The 16,180-nt window shown below is 46.7% G+C and overlaps 1 long non-coding RNA gene across 5 annotated transcripts in view; it reads left to right on the forward strand.

Annotated features, from left to right (window-relative positions):
- The window catches only part of LOC102900331, a 222,301-nt gene that overhangs the window by 97,520 nt on the left and 108,601 nt on the right, over nucleotides 1-16,180 (forward strand). For 4 of the 5 annotated variants that reach the window (XR_002158304.3, XR_006599095.1, XR_002742948.2 and 1 more), the window contains one exon: nucleotides 15,249-15,435. The exons of the other annotated variant lie outside the window; for it this stretch is intronic. This is a non-coding gene — a long non-coding RNA (uncharacterized LOC102900331). The remainder of the gene's footprint in view (nucleotides 1-15,248; nucleotides 15,436-16,180) is intronic. 5 annotated transcript variants of the gene reach the window in all.

Here is a 16,180-nt window from a genome sequence, read left to right on the forward strand (position 1 = left end):
TCATGACCTGAGTCAAAACCCAGAGTCGGATGCTTAACCGACTGAGCCACCCAGGCGCCCCAGGAATGGATCTAATTGTTATTTTCTTCCAAATGTCTATCTAGTGTATCAATGCCCTTGATTATAACATCCGTCTTTGTCTGAGTGATTTGAGATGTCACCTTTATGAAACCCTAAATTTTCACAGGCAGTTTGGCCTCTTTCTGGAGTTGGCAGTTTATTCCATTAGTCTGTCTCTTTATATGCCATTACCACACTGTTTTAATGATAGAGGCTTTGTAATACTTCAAAATACGTGGTAGGGCTAGCCCTCTTTTCATTGTTTGCCTCCCTATTCTGACATATTAATTTTTCTCTATGAACCTTAGTGTCATCTTGTCCAGCTGCAGAGGAATATCTGTTGAAATTTTTATTGGGATCATATTGATAAATGAACTTCGAACTGACACGTCAATGATCTTGAGACAGCCCAACCACAAACAAGGATGTCTTTTCCATTTGTTCATGTCTACTTTGCTGTTGTTTCAGAAGTGTGTTACAGTTTTCCTCCTATTGGTTTTCAACATTTCTTTTTAGATTTATTTGTAAGTGTGTTATCTTTTCTGCTGCTGTTGTAAATGAGGCCTTTCTCCTTTGTTACATCTTACACTTGGTTGCTCTTTGTGCCTAGGAAGGCTGTGGACTCTCCCTGCTGATTTTACATCCTGTGAGTGTATGGAGCTATTTTATTGCTGGAGTTAGTTCAATGGCTCTCACTATGTGGTCTGAGTTCCTTTGGGGTTCCTGAGACCCATTTAGTGGATTCACAAGGTCAAAACAATTTTCATAATAATACTAAGACATAATTTGCCCTTATAGCTTGCATTCTCTCTTGAGTGTACCGTGGAGTTTTCCAGAATCCACATCATGTGTGATATCATAACAGACTGCAGAAGCAGAGTGAAAATCCAGCTGTTTTCTATTAAGCTCAACAACAAAGAGATGTGCACAAATGTAAAATAATGTCATTCTCATCCCTGAAAGTGTTGGTTTATGCTTATTTTTCAGAAAATGCGGTACTTAGGTTAACATGTTCATTGTTACTTATACCCAAATTGATCACCTTTAAATTTTCCTCAGCTTTAATTTCTAATCCAGTAATATAAAAAGATATCCCCTACATAAACACAAGCTCTTTGAGGTCCTTAATAATTTTAAGAATGTGAAGGGGTTCTGCTTTATCAAAGATTTTGAGAAATTCTGAGTTAGCTTAATCATTTCATCTCTAGTTCTCTAGGTATGCTGTCCTGTCCTCTGCAGTCGGGTCTGCTTTACTTATTTTCCAGTTCTCAAGCCTCTTACTGTTTGCTCCCAATTGCATTAGCTTATACTTCCAGCACAGTGTTAATAGTGGAAAAGTGGGCATCTGTGTCTTGTCCTTCCCCGCAGTGGGAATGTCTCTGGTATTTCCCCATTAAGGAATGTGCCAGACTCCTTAGGGCTGGCTTAGAATTGTGTGTTTTGTGTGTACTGAGACCTGTCTCTGAGTTTGATGCATTTCCATCATTGCCTAAAAATTCCTTTGGTGGGGCGCCTGGGTGACTCAGTTGATTAAGCGTCCGACTTCTGCTCAGGTCATGATCTCGTGGTCTGTGAGTTCGAGCCTCGTGTCGGGCTCTGTGCTGACAGCTCAGAGCCTGGAGCCTGCTTTGGATTCTGTGTCTCTCTCTCTCTCTCTCTCTCTCTCTCTCCTCCTCCTCCTCCCCTGCTCATGCTCTGTCTCTCTTTCTCAAAAATAAATAAACATAAAAATATAAAAATTCCTTTGGCATTTAGAAAAGTTTGTATTTTTAATCTACAGGTTACCTTTGTATTTATGCCTTTTTTGGTTCCCTTAATTCCTCCTTTTCTTAAACCTATACTATCTGGACTGTCAGTTTTAAATGGTATCCTTTGGCCCCCACCTATAACCTGAACAATAATCTCTGGTCATACTTTGCCTTCCCCTTTGTTATCATCTTTACGCTTTGTCAGAACGTGTAATGTTTACACTTGGATGTTACTTTGACCTCATACTTGTTTTTGTCTTGGCTCTATAATTAAATGTATTAAATGATCACCCTCAGTTCTTTTGAGTAAGCTCCCCCAAGTTATCTCTTACAGGCTAAAGCTTCATTGGAGGAAGGGTAGATATTAAATCCTTGGCTTGCGCTCCGTCTCCTTGTGTCTTGAAAATGCTGCCTCACTCCTGCCCTATTCTGTATGTTGTTCTTAGGAAGTCTTATGCCAGCCTAAATTTCTTACTTGAATAATAATTTGATGTTTTTGCCTAAAGATCCTGAAGGTTTCGTTCTTTGTCATTAGAGTTCAGTCGTTTTACTGGGATACATGTCTGAGTTGATCATTCTAGATCAATTTTCCAAGGCACACAGTGGGCATCTTAAATATGTTGACTGAAGATTTTATTTCTGGCAACTTTTTTGCATTACATTGCCAAATATTATTTGTGTTGTATTGTTTTACATTTCTTCTTCATGGACTCCAATTGTACATGTGTTGGACTATCCTTGCCTGCCTTCCATTTCAACTAGTTTCTCTCTGATTATTTTCAATTTTTAAGCTCATTTTTATCTTGCTTTATGTCTTTTTACCTTCAGTGTCTCTTATCAGATTTTCATTTGGACCTACTCTCTCTTAGTCTTTATTCCTGAAATAATTTTGACTTGTTCTGCAAAAATTTTTCCCGGAATTTGGCAAACCCTCATAGAATTTCTTCTTGATTTTCTAGGTCCCCTTCTATTCTTAGATTTTATAAGTGAATCTAGTTTTTGTTTTAATCTTCAAATGCTTGTTTTATAATATTTAATTCAGTTTGAAAGATGATACTTTTCTTCTGCTTCATGGTTGATTTTCTGGAGGGTGGAATTTTCATTAGCTGAAATGTTTTGATTTGTATCTTATCTTTGTATCGTATCTTAGTATGAAATTAGTCTGATTTTTCCTCTTCCCCACCCCTCAGCGGTTTGTGAAGAGGGTTTCCTGTTTCAAGGGCACCCTCTTCTGTCAGTATAGCAAATTGCAGCTGATTGAATAAGTAGTTCTGGAAGTGGGGAGAGGGAGGGCTTTTGTTTTTCTTTCTTTTTTCTTTTCTGCAGGATTCTTGGTTTTCCACTCTTCCTAATTTTTCTCGACTGCCACATCTCTCAGGAGCAGCACATCTTGTTCATTTATTTCTTCCTCCTTTGAGAATCGTATTTCTTGACATTGCCACCTCCAACCCTGCTCACTTTGAGGTAACTTCCCTGCAGCCAGTATTGTGAACTATTAGGTTTCAGACTTAAGTTCATCATTTTGCATTTGGTGGATATATTTCTTAAGCTTTGTTGAGATATAAGTGAGGACTATTTTGCATTTAGGCTGGACTTTTCCTTTCTGGATGATTCTGTGTTTCAGCTATGTTCTCCACTCCCTTCTCCTTTTCTTCATAGAATTTCTTAAGTCTCCCATTTGTGCTGCCCATATCTACAGACTCGCAGTAATGGTAGGTGATCTGTTGGAATTCGGTGCTTATCTCCATGCTTACATGTTATTTGAAGTGCATAGTATTGTCCAGTTAGTGATGCTAAAAGTATGGGTCATGTGTAGACTTTTGTGTGTGTGGCTTGTTTTTTCCCCTTGTTGATTGTAGCTTTGTTTTTCTTGCCTTCAATTTTTAGATGTGAGGAGTTGTTAGGATTTAGGAGGTCGCCATTACCTTCCAATCTTATTGCTGACTAAACAGTGAAAATAGTGATTTTCAAAGGAACTTCTGTCATCCAACAAATGATTGTAAAATGACTTAGATTAATGTATTTGGTGAAAAGACCACTAAATGTGTTAGCCATGTTTACATTTATTCAGCGGGGGAAATGCCCCATAGTGGAAGATTTTAGAGATTGTTTCATACCAAATAGGATGTAAATGTCTCCTGGGAGAAATGAGGCCTCTTTAGAAAGAGAATTGTTCTTAGAAACACTTATCCCGAAACCGTTTCAATTTTAATGCCGGCATTTTCCTACTATTCCTATGTTCAAGAACCCCTGCTCTCATCTTTTTTGCTGGTCATTTGCATAATGTTAAGTTTTCAGTAATTTTTCTTTTTTAAGCGTACAGAGAAATGCTCTGAACACTTATTTTTTTCTTGATGGGGATAAGTTCAGTCTGAACTTTCTCTCTTCACCTTTATAGGTGAGAAGAGCCTGGATTCTTCCAAGCAGCTGCTAACAAAGGAATAAAAAAACAAATCAGGAGGTTGTCTTTCTAATGAGGCAACCACAGATCAATTGCTTCTTGGAGCTATTGATTCAGTGTTTCCATGTAGTGGTTTCCTAGGGTTTTTCTTACTCAATTTCCAATAGGTTTTTTTTCCCCCTCAAAGAATCTTCATAAAAATGAGAGCAGCGTAGGCAAATATTTCTTAACCAAGACACAAAAACTGTTAACCATACAAGAAAATAAGTTAATAAATCTGACCATTTAAACTTAAAAATTTCATCAGAAGACGCTGTTAGGAAGGCAAAAACGCAGTCTACAGAATGGAAGAGGAGTTTTCAGAACCTCTGTCTGGCAAACGGCTGGCATCCAGAATATATAAGTAACTTTTGTAAATTGATAGGAAAAAGAAGACACCCTACGGGAAAAATGTACAAAAGACTTGAAGAGATATTTCATAAAGGAGGTTATCCACTGGCCAAGAAACATAAGAAATAGTGTGGAGCTTCATTAGTCCTTAGGGAGCTGCAAGTTAAAACCATAAGAAGATACACTCCACCTACCAGAGTGAGAACAGCGGAACAAAGAAACAAACCCAGAAGATACCCAGGTGTTGGCAAGGATTTTGTAAAAAAATTTTTCTATAGAAAATTTATTGTCAAATTGGTTGGCAAGGATGTTGAATACCAGAAATCACATCTACTGTGGACACCTCTTGGTATGCACTGAGGTTAAACATGTGCCACCTTATGATCTAGCCTTTCCATTCTAGATATATATATCCAACAGAAATGCATGTATATGAACAGCAAAAGGTGTGTTAGAATGCCCCTAACAATATTTTTAATAGCTCCAAACTGGAAACAATCCAAATTTCCATCAAGAGTAGAATGGATAAGTGAATTGGAGTAGATATATGTACATATTCACACAGTGGAATGCTATAATGCAATGAAAACCAATAGTCTACAACGATGTGTGATAACACAGAATGCAGCTCACCATACATACAGTTGCACTTCAGTAAAAAGTTAAAACAGAAACAAAACCAAAAACCTAGTGTGAGCAGAACCCCCAAACATGCTCACGGGAGGCATTCTTATAGCTTTGTGTCATCATGGCATCTTCCACATGTAGGATAGGTTGACAGGGACATCTCGTGCTAGCCAGGCCTCTGGCCCACTGAGGTGTTCACCATGGCCACCTGGCCAACCTCTGAGCCATGTTACTGGGATAGATGGCAAGGGGAAAGCCTTGGCCTGGGCACAAATTCAAACAAGGACAGAGTCTCCTCAGCCTCGAAGTTCTAGCTTTGAGGATGCCTTTGTTTTTAATTAAGTTTTAAATACCCAGGTAATATAGAAATATAGTTTCCTTGTAAATTTAAAACTTTACAGATGTTATGATGTTTTGGATTTGTATTAAAACAGTAAGAGATGGGGAGTGGCTGGGGCCATAGCTGATATCAGATTGGTCATGAACTGATGGCCTTTGGAGCTGGGTAATGGATACCTACCACCTTTTATCTATTTTTTATGTGCTTGAAATTTTCTGCAGTAAGAACAAAACACACAGCACATAATTACTGAAAATCACTGATTAACTAAGCCTCAGATGCTGTGGTTCACCCCTCTCTTTCTCCACTCTCCCCAGTTGACCATTCTTACCAGTTTGGGTTTTATCTTGGAAGAAAACAATGGCACTTTTTAACTGAGATAATTTGAGCTTTTTTTTTTTTTTTTTTTTTTGAGAGAGAGAGAGCAAGCAGGGGAGGGGCAGAGATGGGAGGAGAGAGAGAGAGAATCCCAAGCAGGCTCTGCACTGTCAGTGGAGAGCCGGATGCACGGTTCGAACCCATGTACTGTGAGATCATAGCCTGAGCCAAAATCAAGAGTTGGATGCTTAATGGACTGAGCCACCTAGGTGCCCCAAAGGATAATTGGAGGTTTTAACAGAGGAACAATATGTATGGTATGGGCAATCCAAAAAGCACAGTACAACACTCTGGGGCTTGCTGTAGCAAAAGCATTTCTCACCTTTAGGCCCAAGAAACCAAAACCCTGGAGAAGAGAGTGGGGCGCCTTCAAAGAAGCTATGACCTTTGGCTGAAGGTTGTGGCCAGTTTTTGGAGACCTCATCGGTGGAAACTAGGAGAACGCATATTCCAGTCTCCTTCTCTTCCACCCTTTTGATCTGCTGGTGCTCCTGCTTGGCTGGGAGGCATGGCCAGTCACTGATGCCATTCATACAGGCCAGCCTCCCCGGACAGAGAGCAGGGCTGAGTGTGGATCTGCAGAGGCATGTGGAACATTGCTGGGAGAGTGTGGGTATTGCCAGAGTTTTCCTGGGCATTTGCATATGTGTTTCTGAATCCAGAGACAATATGTGGTTTTGTTTTCACTGCATATGTGTAGAGTCATATATCAAGGCTCATTCAGCAACTTGGGGCTTTCAGTCATCACAGTCCTGGTGTTGTTTCCATGCCAGTACCTCAAGATCAACCTCATTCTTTTTTTGTGGCCAATGGTATGCCACAGTGTGGACATATGATAGTTTGTCTTGCCATTCCCTCTTGACTAAAACTTAAGTTGCTTCCGTCTTGACAATGTTGTCTTCACCCGAGAACTCCCTTCCCGTCTTGGGAACATCTGGGAAGTTGCCATATGCCGTATCGTTTGCTCCCGTGGAGTCTCATGCTTGGTTGAACGTTTTTCCGGGGTGCAGTGTTTACTTCAGTGATCCTAACGTCCTGGGTTTTGGCAGCTGTGGGGAGAATGTCAGGTGAAGAAGGCCGTGAGGACAGGATCAGGCACTGGGAGATGGGTTTGGGGTCCAGGTCTGCCCCTGCCTTGCTGTGTCAACTTGGGCAATCACTTAGCCTCTCACCCTCAAGTTTTTCTTTGCAAACTACAGATGTCACTCCTACCTTCTTCACCTACCCCACGGGGTAGCTGTGTGTCCTGAGACATAGTGTAGGAAAGTGCTTGAGATGGAAACCACGGATGTCCCCTGTCAGGGTACAAGGCTCGAACTCCCCTCCTCCAGGCCCCCCTGCAGTGAGGACACGGGGATTGGGGCCAGCTAGTCCGCTGTCTGCCTGCACTCCCCATCCCTTGTTCTGACCCATGGCTCACACTCAGTTTCCCTGAGTGACAGGGCTACCCCAGAACAAGGACTGTCTGGCCCTGTGCTTTTGGGTAGTCTTTTCCCTGGGGCTAATTTGCTATGGGATTTGGGACTCCTTCATCCTAGAAGACTGAATCGGTTCTTGGAAATGGATTGATGTGTCCCTTGGTTGGAGGACTGGTAGCTGGCCCTTCCCTCTTCTCCGACTCCAGACCAAAGAGATAATGTGTGCCAACGTCACCACCCCACAGGGCAGGGTGACAAGCTAGAGAATGGACCTCTGTCCCTCTCTTCTTCCAAGGCCTCAAAACTGGCGTTCTCCAGAAAGCTTCTCTCGCAGTAAAGCACAGCTGATATTTCTTGAGTGCTTCCTCTCTGCCAGCCCCTTCCCAAGTCCTTCCCATACGCTGCTTCGTTACATCCTCTCAAGAACACTCTTGCTCCTATTTCTGTCTCCATCATACAGGCAGGGAAAGAGGCCCAGAGGGTTTAAGCCTTTGTCCCAGGTCATAGTTAAAAAGAGGCAGGGTTAGGATTCAAAGCTCAGTGTCTCCGACAGCAAGGGCCGTGTGCTTGGCCACTAGGCTGTACTCCCATCTGGCTCCCCTGCCATGCCTGACGGCACTCTGCCGGACTTTGGTTTCATATGGTTCTTTGTGATTTGACCCACAGTAACTGCTACCTGTGCATGCCTTGTTTCCTTGAAAGGAGTGAGAGTGGTGAAAGAAGTAAAGTTGTGTCTTCTTCTTTTTCTCCCCCCAGAGTGACTGGGACAGAGTTGTGTATACAGTTGGAGCTTAGCAAATGCCGGTTTCTTGTGAAAATCCCCCTGGGGCACTGTTGGCAGGCCCTGCATACCAAAAAGGCGGATTGGCCCTTTATGGAAGTTATCAGGAAGATGAATAAGGCTTGAAATACAAGACCCTGGCGGGGCTGACTCAGACCTCACAGAATGGCTCGCCCAGCCTTTGAAGAGCAGAGAGCTATTTACATCCTACTAATGGACCTCACTGGCTGCAAGCAGTCAGAGCCTGTATAAATACCCTGGCCTAAGGCCACAGAGCGAGTGAGGACAGGGACAGGGAGAGCCGCTTCACTCCTTAGTATGGCATTCATAGGCTGAGAAGCTCCGAAGGTGAGGGTTCTAGTTTGGTGGGAAGCCACATGCGGCAGGCCTGTGCGTGGTTGCAGAACGGTTTTTAGTTGGCCGTGTGGTATGTACAAGACTCTCCCTGCATGAGATTCTTTGCATAAATAAATGGTGACCAGCTGTTAGGGCTTGTTTCAAATATAAGTCTGGGAGGGAGAAGGTCAGACTCCCATGAAAGGCAAAATGTTACAATGATAGTCCAGCCCAGTCTGGCACACATCTGCCTAGAGACACTCACAGACTGGAAGCACTGGCTGGGATCTATCCCCAGGGCTGGGCTAGAGGGTCTGATAGTCTCTTTAAGTGCCCGCCACCAGTAGAGCTCCGCTCACCCAGGGAGCTGTGGTTTTTGTTGTTGTTGTTGTTGTTGTTGTTTGTTTGTTTGTTTTTTCAGTAGGGAACACATGAGACCGGGCTCCTGTTGGGGGCCTGTTTGGTAGAGCCCGCATAGTGCCAGTGACTTCTTCTCTCTTAACGGATGCCCTCCCCCATCCCCTGCCGCTCTCCTTGCCGCATAGCAGACTTTGAGACGGTACAGGTTGGCTGGGAAGGGAAAGGTCTCCTTCCTTAGGGCGCAGCCCCCAGCCTGTGCCTGGTGGTCATGGCCCACCAGCTGTTTGTGACGCCTTGATTTGGGAGTAGCTGGTGACAAGTGAGGCAGAAAGTCACCCTCAGTCTGGCTGATTCTCCAGTGCCATTCTTTGCCTGCTGCCGGTGCAAAGCCACCATGGCAGTCTGGTCTGCCCCCCAGCCAGGCTCTCGGAGGGAGGCAGTGTCCTGTCCTGCTTGTACCCCTTCTCCCCCCACTGCCCCGCCCCCCCCCCAAACAGGGAACTCTGTCACTCTCCTCAGACATTTTGGATTATTATTATTACTGCTTTTCTTTTTTTGTTTTTTCCTCTGTGAACTCATTCATTCACCCACCCATTCTGAAAAGATTTCGTTTGTATCTGCAGCATGCCAGGCCCTGGGAATACAGGGGTAAGCAGGACAGACATGGTCCCAAGTCCCTGGAACTGACATTTCACTGGAAGGGGGAGCGCAGTCGGACAAAACAGAAGAGATGGAAAGAATGGCAAGTTGGAGAGAGTGCTGCTGAAGAAACAAAGGGGAGAGGCAGCAACAGGAGGAAGTCTACATAGAGTGGCTTTTCTGAGGAGGTGAATGTGCTGAGGCCTAAAGACAGAAAGAATCCGTCAAGCGAAGAATAGGGGAAAGAGAGACTGGCATATGCAAAGGTCCTGGGGTGGGGCAAGCTTGGTTCCCTTGTTGCATGAAAACCATCAGCGTGGCTGGCCGTGTAGTGAGTGAAAGCAAACTGAGAATATTCATACGGGGTGGCAGGCCCTGTGGCAGGCTGGTGTGGAGAGGAGCTGCACAGGTTCAGATAAGGCAAGGAGGTTTCATGGGAGTCGGGTGTGCGGTGCACCGACAGTGTTGCTTTCTGAACATCTGGTCTATTCATTCTGAGCATTTCCTGGGAGCCTCGTGCTTGCCAGGCATGGTGCCGAGTGCTGAGGCAGATTAAACTTAGGACATACCTCTTGGAAGCAAAGAGGAACCCACGGGGATCTGTACTTTGGGTGACATGGTGAGAGCAGGAAGCAGAGCAGCAGTAGGGGCCGTGGCTTCCGTGAATTCTCTATGAAAAGCTATCCCAGAAGGCCCCACTCCTTTCCACCAATCCCCCTTCTACCTGCCAGCCTGAGCCTGGGGTTTGTTTGGGTTCTTGCTGCCAGGGTGGCTGAGTGCCACCCAGACCTTGTGGAGTGTGAGCCCTGGGGACACTGCCCTTGGGAGGAGAGGGCGGTCTGCATTAAGGCACAGAGGCCTCAGCCCTACCTGCAGATGCGGTAGGGCAAACAGCACTTCTTTTTTTTTTTTTTTTAATTTTTAAAAAATGTTCATTATTTATTTTTTAGAGAGAGAGAAAGAGATAGAGTGTGCGAACAGGGGACGGACACACAGAGAGAGAGACATAGAATCTGAAGCAGGCTCCAGGCTCTGAGCTGTCAGCACAGAGCCCGACACGGGGATCGAACCCACGAACTGAAGTCAGCCGCTTAACCGAATGAGCCACCTAGGCGCCCTGGCAAACAGCACTTCTTAAAGCTGTAGTGCACTGGGTGCTTGTCACTTCTCCTCCGTGTAGGTGGAGAAATTGAGCCCTGGCGAGAAAGTCACAGTTTATTGACTAGCTGAGAATTCTCTTTTCGATTTCTTGTTTGAAAAGTACTTAATGAAATCGATGACTTTATCCGCACAGCTCACGGATCTACCTTTGGTGCTGCGAAGATGGCTGACTGTTCCTGAGAGCGTCCAGCAGCTGTGTCCTGGAGAACCCTGGGGTTGTGCATCCCATGACCTTTATTCCTGAGGAAGGAAGTTATGTCTGGCCTGAGAGGCTCTGTACCCTCGTAGTTTTGGAGGGATCATTTCTTTCCTTAGTTTCTTTGCTTTCCTTGCAGGTTTGTGGGAGGTGTTTCTCGGTTTTACCATGCTACCTCTGGGTGGCGCTGTGGAGAACATTGTCAGTGCTTAGGTAGCTTTGGGATGTGGGCTTTCAGTGGGAGACACGAGGGTGTAGTGAGGAGGCTGTGGCCTCCAGAGCCATGTGGCCTGGCTTCTAGCTGTTTGACTTTGGAGAAATGGCTTCACTTCCCCGAGCCTTGGGTCCATCAGGGGAGAAGGGAGAGAGTCGGACAGTCATTCCTGGAGCGGTGACGACTCCTTGCTCGTCAGGTGCTTGCTGTTGAACAACTTCCCTGCGTATGCCAGTGATTCCAAACGTGAGTGGGCCTCACAGCCACTTGGAGGGCGTGTGCACAAGCCCCACCTCAGAGGTTCCCATTCAGTAGGTCTAAGGTGGGGCCTGAGAATCTGCATTTCTCCCATGTTCCCAGGTGATCCTTGATGCTCTTGGCCCCAGGTCCCCCCTTCGAGAATGACTGCATGGAGCTTATTTAATTCAGTCATCATGGCAACCCCTTCAACTTGCCATTCTTGTAATTGTCACTTGGCTGTTCAGGAAATTAAGGATCGGAGCAGGAAGTAACTTGCCCCGGGTCACACAGACACGAGGTGCTGAAGCTGCGATTCGAATCCAGGGCTGTGCTGTGCAAAGCCGTTGTTAATAGATTCTGTGTAAGGATAGTTGTGACCCCTGATGTGGTGACTGCCGGGTAGGGCTGAAATTCTCAGTAAATGCTGCCTCTCGTCCCTGTACCTCTTGAGACCAAAATTGGATCTTTATACAAGATGGTAATTGACACTAAATGGTTTTTGTTACTGTTTTGTGGTAAAACAGAAAAGTTGGATGAGAAAATCCAGACTTGGGAGGCTCGGGAGCAGGACGGGGGCTGACCCGTCACAGTGTTGTTGGCCTCCATGGCCAGGAGGGGCCGCAGACTCATTTGTGTAGCCTCCACTTGGTATCCTATAGTCCCTACAGCAAGGGGGCTCCCAGCGGGGGCTCAGGGAGGTCTGGGAGCTCCCTCCCTCCTCTGACCATGGGGCTGTGTGAAAGGGCTTCCTTTTTAATGTGGAAATTGGTTTGATGCAAGCTAGCCCAGCCTAGCAGCCTTTCCTCTTTCTCTGCCTCTCCTGATGCCCTTGAGGACAAATTGTCCATGCTGTGAGTCCCCCAAGCCTGTATAAATAGCACGGGTGCTCTCACGGAGGGCTGAGCTCCCGGGAAGCAATGGGCACCTTAATGCTGGGCCTTATAGGGAGGGAGCTGGACAGTGGAGAGAAGGCAGGGCAGGCCTGGCAGGGGAACAAGCAGGAGCAAAGGGTCAGAGGGTGGAAATGCAAACGTCCTGCTTGAGGTGTAGCATTAGGCTTCTTCCTATGCTCCAGTCCTGTGTCTGCAGCAATGGTTCCCCTATGGAAGCTTACCTTCTCCTCTGGCCAGACCATAGGCAGCTTGACTACGAACTTGAGGCTTTATTAGGATTGTCTCCTGCTGAGATAAGGGGCCAGGACTGCAGGGTTCCAGGAGGGGCCGGTCTCCTCCCCCAGTCTCAGCCTGCTCTTGGGGCTTCCTAGGAGCATGTTGGCTTTCTTTCTCGATTCTCAGTCCAAACGTTTGTGCTAGGTCTCCATGTGAATTCTCTGGAAGCTGAGTTATCACGGGGACTTTAGGTAGTCTGTTCTTTGCTTGCCCCACTCCACCGCACCCCACACCCTTATTTTTTTGCTGGCAAGAAGGAGTAGATTCTGGGGAGTCGTGCTCTCACATCCAGCTCCCCCAGCCTGGAGCAGGCCCTGACTAAGCTGGTACCTTCATCTCATTGAGCTCAACCCTAAACTCTCTGGGTCTTAGCTGGATTAAGGGCCTAGATTGTTGCTGAGGAGGAAGGAGGTACCTCAGTAATTGCTGGTTAAATCTACCTAACAATAGCCACATGTGGAGGCAGATTTGAGGGTTATTAAATATGAGCACCATTCTTCCCCCAAACATGCCTTTGTTTGCAGAGCTGGGCAACCTGGGGAGGGGGAGAGAAAATGCTGCAGAGTCAGAAAGGGGCTTCAGAGGCCCTGTCTCCAGGAAGGAACACATGCTTGGTTCATGGCGAAGCCTGGTGACCAGTGTCCCAGCCCTGGCCTGGGCAAGCCGCCTTCTGAGGGCACCTTGCTCACAGCCCACGGATGGACTGTGTCTGACTGTAAGCTCTGAAGTCCATGCATGGGCAGCTGCTGTAGCAAAACCAGTCCCTGCTGCTGTTTTAGACAGTCTTGTCACCCTGCAGCAGCCACCAACAGTCTCAGGGTGACACAGAGGGAAGGACAGGGTACAGTGCAGGGCCATCCCTAAGCCGGCCCCTCTGCAACTATGGGGTACATGGCTACATGCATTTCAGCTTTTTCCTGGTGCCCTTTTCCCACACTAGAGAGTAAAGGGCAAAAAAGTGTGATTTGAAGGCATGCCATTGGCTTCAAACTCCGGACGGCTCAGTTTCCCTGCTCTGCGCTGTATGGCCTGTGTGCACACTTTGGGTGGCATGGGCTCCTTGTGACCAGTTGCTTTTTTGGAGACCTAAGGTGGGCTCGTGTGTGTGCGAATCTGTGTGATGGGGAACTGGGTCAGGGAAAGGCCTGGAATAAGGGTGGAGCTGCCTGTCAAGGGGGTGTTGGGTTCTTCCGTGGCTCTCTTGTCCGGAGCCACGCTTCCCCTGAGGTTGGGCCTCCGGAAGCAAAGGTCCAGCAGGCTCTAGGGCCCTGGAGGCAGGGTAGCAGGTGTTGGCTGGGGCAGAGGCCACGCGAAGTCTGGGCGCTCTGGAAGGGCTCATGGTCACCAGCCCCTGGTCTGAGGAGCCCCAGAGCCCAGGGCAGACCTTCCCTTCGGAGGTTTTCTCTCCTGCTGCTCATCAGGCAAGGTAAACGTTGTCAACCATGGAGAGCAGAGTGCAAAGTCCTGCAAAGGGGTGCCTTTGCAGGTGACGGATCCTTGGATTTTAGCTTTAAATTATGGATTTAAGTGACTCTGTAAACTAGGTTACTAAAAGTTAATTTTTAGAAAGGAACCTCGAATATAATAAAGGCAAATGAAAGATAGGGAAATTACATTATTTACATTATATGATAGATCAAGAACATAGGTATGTTCTTACGAAGAAGTATAGATTTCTTGGGAGGATGGGAGGTAGTTATCAACCCTCCCATAATGCTGGGGGTAGCCAGGGGTCACGGGGGGCAGTCGGGACCAAATGGCTACAGTGTTTCTGAAAGGCACTTTGGCAAACATTAAAATATGTGCACTTGAAAATAGGTACAATGCTTTATCTTTTGTCTGTTTGTACAGGGCTCCGTTTCTTACAATGTTTTTCTCCCATTTTTTTTTTTCTGGTAGTGAGCAGCAAATTTTCCTTCTGTGGATACAGTTATCTAATATATTTGTTACAACATTTATTATGTTTGTATATTTACACATTATAGTCGGTCCCGAAATGCTGTTATACATAGTGTCTACCCTGCCTGGGGTCCACATCACCAAGGTCAAGAGCCCTGTTTCCAAGAGCCCTGTAATACCACCTGTTCTCATTAAAGGCAAGAGAGAGGGGTGGGGGGAGCAATGGGAAAGATAGCTGAAGGGGATCAAGATGTACAGACTTCTAGTTATAAGATAAATAAATCGTGGAGATGGTAAAGTACAGCGTAAGGAATGCAGTCAGTAACATTGTATTAATTTAGTGTAGTGACAGATGATAACTGTACTTATGTGGTGAGCCCTGAATTACGTATATAAATGTTGAATCACTCTGTCGTACACTGAAACCCATGCAGTATTGTATGTCAGCCGTACTTGAGGAGAAAAAAGAAGAGTGGGGATAGGATAGAAGATGAGGGAGAAGAGAAGTGGGCTTTGGTGTCTGTCAGAGATTCAAATCCCAGGAAGGAATGTGGGCAAAGCCCCTGACGCTGCACCAGCACAAGGGGAGGACTTGGTGAATGGAGCAATTGTTCCCGGGTGTGTAGGGTTCCTGTGACTGGGGCTTAGTCACCTGGGCCCGGCGAGTGGTGGCTGTTGGTCAGGTCCGGTCCCTACCCTAACCCTTTCAGGCATCCCCACGGGACAGCAGTCTACCCCCAATCTCACAGACCTCAGGGGAAGGAGTGCCCAGACTCCTGCTTACTAATGCATTCCATCGTCAACCCCTCAGAGCCAGGAAGTCCTCCTGTGTGTCTACACTTAATCCCCCTCACCAGATCTGAAGCTTATTTTCTTTCGCTCTTTCTTTAGGGGGAAAAGACTGAGATTCTGCTCAGGCAAGACATCTGACTTGCGCAGCAAGCGGCTCTATGTTGCAATCTCCCTGTGAAATCACTTCGCAAGGAGATCCAGGAGGAGGAAGTGAGAGGGGCTGAGGAGCGAGGGGTAACATCCCCGCCTTTGTCCTTTAACGGCTTTTGGAAGGGACGACATCGCTGTACGTGCTCATATCTGCCCTTGGGACTTATATCCTCAGCGGCGTGCTCCAGGTCTCCATGTGGCCATTTCAGAGGAATTCGAGATACACTCTGACCCTGCTCCTCCAGCACACCGCCTTGCACCTCCTCCAGGGCTCCCGAGCTCAGGGCACGTGTCTCTGTCCATCTGTTCACACAACCGGGCCCCTGGGAGGCACCCTCTAGCACACCCCGTCTCCCGCCCCTGGGGCGATCCAGCCCGAAGTCTTGTTACTTTGATGTCCTACAGCCCTTGACTCTGTCCACTTCTGCCCATCTTCACAGCTGCCCCCTAGTCCAGTTGCCTTTGTCCCCTCCCCAGCTGCAGCAACATCCTAGCCATCCACCCACTTTTATCTTGCCCCCCCCCGTTGGACCGTTCTCCATGCAGGGCCCAGAGCCAGCTCTGCCAAACACAGACTGACTCTTGGACTTGCCTGCTTTAGCCTTCCAGTGGCAGCTCATTGTCCTTTGTATAAAGACCAACTCTTTTGTATGACCTACGATCCCTTATCTGTGGTCATGATGCCCCTTGCCCTCTGCTTCCCAGGCACTTTGGCCACCTTCTCCCGTTTCCTCAAACTTACTACTTTCTCTCCAGGGCCCTGACACACGCTCTCACCTTTTCCTGGACTCCTTTCTGCTCTACCCCAGTCTACCAGGTTAATTGTCCCCTTAGATGTTAACTCATTGGTTACTTCTGGCAAAATCTCCCCTGACCCTCAG

Source organism: Felis catus, chromosome A1 (genome assembly GCF_018350175.1).
Source record: "Felis catus isolate Fca126 chromosome A1, F.catus_Fca126_mat1.0, whole genome shotgun sequence".
NCBI lineage: Eukaryota > Metazoa > Chordata > Mammalia > Carnivora > Felidae > Felis > Felis catus.